At 44.4% G+C, this 4,012-nt stretch overlaps 1 non-coding gene across 1 annotated transcript; it reads right to left on the reverse strand.

The window, feature by feature from the left end:
- Positions 1–2,514: 2,514 nt before the first annotated feature.
- On the reverse strand, positions 2,515–2,585 carry TRNAG-CCC (transfer RNA glycine (anticodon CCC)). The gene has a single exon. It is a non-coding gene; the product is annotated as a tRNA-Gly (tRNA).
- Positions 2,586–4,012: the final 1,427 nt, after the last annotated feature.

Below are 4,012 nucleotides of genomic sequence, written 5' to 3' on the forward strand. Positions count from 1 at the left end.
CAACTTATCAAGTACCCAGGGAGAGCTTTGCTGTTTCCTTATTATGTTCCATTTGAACTCTATAAAACTCACACAATGCAAAACATAAAATCCTGTATTATTTATGATTTCTGCTGTTTCATCACTTACAGTGAAGAAATTTATAGGTGAAACTCCATTTCCTAGACTGTTCTTTGTCTAATATGGTTTATGAATTTTATATTCTTTTTCTGACTGAGTTTATTATTTCAGTATATAGGACAGCTAAACTCCCTGGAAACCACTGCCCACTTGACTAAGAATAGGTATGTGAAACTACAGGTTTATTGACATTGTATATGGCCATCTGAAATATGAAATACTTCATCCACATCCCTAATAAACAAAGGCTGGCTTTCTTTCTTGGGCCTTAAACAATGGCATAGGAGTTTCATTAAAAATTTGTGGTTTCATAGTGACAAAATGTGAAGAATAAAATAGAATGGCTGAACCTAAACTAATGCAGTTTTGCTGAAACCGTAAGGATTTATGGTTCATAAACAACACAAACCAATACAAAAAGACAAGGATCTCTGGAACCAATGGTTTCAGCAGTTAAGGGAGAAGAACAGAAGTCCTGAAACTCTCATCAACAGTCCATTTTGTGCTGTATATTTGTCCTTTTAAATTGGTAATGGCACAGATCTCATTTCCCTTTTGTTTTGCTATTGGCACCTCATGAGAGTCAGGCAAAATTAAATTGAAATTGTGGGAGGTGTTTCAATGGTTTTGCTTTTCTACAGAGATATATGCTTTTGTCTTTTACACAATATATTTATGTTAATTTCTGCTGGTGTTTTTTTTAATTTAATTGTGTTAAATTTCTTCCTTCCTCATGCTGCTAGAAGGTGGAAGTGGACAGCTGCACGCAACCATACACCTCAGGCTGTATCTCAGCTGGTGAAATTTGGAGCATTTCCAAGTTTTGTGGCTCTGGTGCAGAGTCTCCTCCTCTATGGCCTTACACCAGTGCTGGAGCAAAGCCTGCATGCACAGAAAGCCACTTTACTGCTGCAGCGCAGAGATAAAAGCGCAGGAGTTGCGCCAGAGCCAGCTGATGTTTCACAGGTGAACAAAAGTTCCAGACTTTCTTGGAACTAAAATGTCCACCTAAATTAGATCACTTTCCATGAACCTTCAGCAAAGGATCTACAGATTAGGACCACAGTTGCAGAAATTCAAATTCAGATTGTTTTTGTGCCTGGAAAAGACCAAAATTCTGCAAACTATTATGGAGTGAAGAATTTTGCCATACATCTCTCATAGTAGGAGAAGAATCCGACTCTACCCTCTGAGGATTCTGTGATTCTGAGTTTCCTTTGCTCTTGCTAAAGATGAACACACAGCATATTTCTGGTTGTTTTTAGCACCTTTTCAGTTATTTTGGTTCACATGTTGGCAATAGCAAAGAAATGAGCCTCCAGACATGTAACTGCCGACTAACTCATAAAAAGTTAAGACCACAAAAACTGCTGCTGCTTCAGAATGCAGAAAAAAGAGGCAAATGATTCACCAGTCGGTGCTCAAAAAAAAAAAAAAAGAAAAAATCCCTACATTTTTTACTCTACAATTGCTCTTCTCTTCCTTCCAGACATGCACTCATGTCTTGTTATTATCCTCTCAAATTCACTCAAATTGGAAAATTGTATACATTTGAACAGAAACCAAGAGAGATGACCCAAGAAAACCCATGGAGTGCCTTTATTCTTCCCCCACAAATTACATTCAAACATTTTGCCCAAACTATTTCTTAAAGAGATTTTAGTCCATGAAACTTAACTTCCAAAATATTTGCCTTCTGTGGATAAAATGGTTTTGCCACAAAAATATGTGGATGTGCTAACTTTGGAAAGAATTTTAAAGGTCCACAGATTGAAGGATGATGCTTTGTCGTGGGGTGACAGCCTTCAGCCTTTATCCCAATATCGTGTGTTGTGTCTGGCAGCTGTGCCTTTCCCCCCCCCCCCTTCGCCCCGTCCGTCTTGCTGTGGCCGGATGGGGAAGGAGGGGGGGGGGGGGTGTGCCCAGGCACTTTTTGCTTTGGGCTTTTGCTGCTTGGCTTGGCTCTTGGCTTGGCTAGCCGCTTGCTTGCTTGCTTGCTTGCTTTCTGCTTTTTTTTTTTTGCGCTGTTTTTTTTTTCCTTTTTTTCCTTTTTTCCCTTTTCTTTTGTTCTCTCTTTCTTACCCTCCCCTGAAGATACTGGACCGGCTCCGGATCTGGCCTGAGAGCTCCAGGACACCCAAAGCCTGCGACAGAAGCTCGGCGCCCTCACAACACAGTCTGGTCCCTTTTCTTTTCTTGTGTTGGGGAGTGTTCTTTTTGTTACTTGTAAATAAATAGGTTTTGTTTTCCACTTTGCTCCTCCGAGGAATTCCTTCCCGAACCCGGTGTTGGGGGAGGGGTGGTTGGAGGTTTGTTCTGTTTTGGGGGGGGGGGGGGCTCCCTTTTGGAGATTTCCCCCTAATTTGTCCTAAACTAGGACAGTATTCTTTTTGGTGCACCAGCCGGAAATCGAACCCGGGTCGCAAGAATGGGAATCTTGCATGATACCACTACACCACTGGTGCGGCTGTACCGGACATACTGGAACTGCAGTACGAGCTGGAGTCCAAGGCAGCAAAGTGGTACGCGATCATTGATATAGCTAACGCGTTTTTCTCCATCCCTCTGGCAGCAGAATGCAGGCCTCAGTTTGCTTTTACATGGAGGGGAGTGCAGTATACCTGGAACCGATTGCCCCAGGGGTGGAAACACAGTCCTACCATCTGTCATGGACTGATCCAGGCTGCACTAGAAGAGGGTGAGGCTCCAGAACATTTACAATATATTGATGATATCATTGTTTGGGGGAACACGGCAATAGAAGTGTTCGAAAAAGGAGAGAAGATAATTCATATTCTCCTGGACGCTGGATTTGCCATTAAGAAGAGCAAAGTCAAGGGACCTGCCCGAGAAATTCAGTTCTTGGGGGTGAAGTGGCAAGATGGACGGCGTCAGATTCCTGCGGATGTTATTAACAAAATCACTGCTATGTCCCCACCAACTGATAAGAAGGAGACACAAGCTTTCTTAGGTGCTATAGGTTTCTGGAGGATGCACATCGCTGAGTATAGTCAGATTGTGAGACCCCTTTATTTGGTTACCCGCAAGAAGAACGACTTCCACTGGGGCCCTGAGCAGCAGCAAGCTTTCGTCCAGATCAAGCAGGAGATCGCTCATGCTGTAGCCCTTGGTCCAGTCAGGACAGGACCAGATGTGAAGAACGTGCTCTACTCTGCAGCCGGGAGCCATGGTCTGTCCTGGAGCCTTTGGCAAAAGCTACCTGGCGAGACCCGAGGCCGACCATTGGGATTTTGGAGTAGGAGCTACAGGGGGTCTGAAGATAACTATACTCCAACAGAAAAGGAAATCTTGGCCGCCTATGAAGGAGTCCAAGCCGCCTCGGAGGTGATTGGTACAGAGGCACAACTCCTTCTCGCACCCCGACTACCGGTGATGGGATGGATGTTCAGAGGAAAGGTTCCCTCTACCCACCATGCCACCAGTGCTACTTGGAGTAAGTGGATTGCCCTCATTACGCAGCGCGCTCGAATTGGGAAGTTAAATCGCCCTGGGATTCTAGAAATAATTACAAATTGGCCCGAAGGTGAAAGCTTTAGTGTCGCAGATGAGGAGCCAGAGCCAGTGACCCGGGTTGAGGAAGCTCCGCCATACAATCAGTTGCCAGTAGAAGAAACACTTTACGCCCTATTCACTGATGGTTCTTGTCGTGTCATAGGGATGAAACGGAGGTGGAAAGCAGCTGTATGGAGTCCCACTCGACGGGTTGCAGAGGCTACTGAAGGAGAGGGTGAATCCAGTCAATTTGCTGAAATCAAAGCTATTCAACTGGCCCTAGGTATTGCAGAGAGAGAGAAGTGGCCAAGGCTCTATTTGTATACCGATTCTTGGATGGCAGCCAACGCTCTATGGGGATGGCTGAAGAGATGGAAGG

Source organism: Zonotrichia albicollis, chromosome 5 (assembly GCF_047830755.1).
Source record: "Zonotrichia albicollis isolate bZonAlb1 chromosome 5, bZonAlb1.hap1, whole genome shotgun sequence".
In the NCBI taxonomy this organism is placed as follows: Eukaryota; Metazoa; Chordata; class Aves; order Passeriformes; family Passerellidae; genus Zonotrichia; species Zonotrichia albicollis.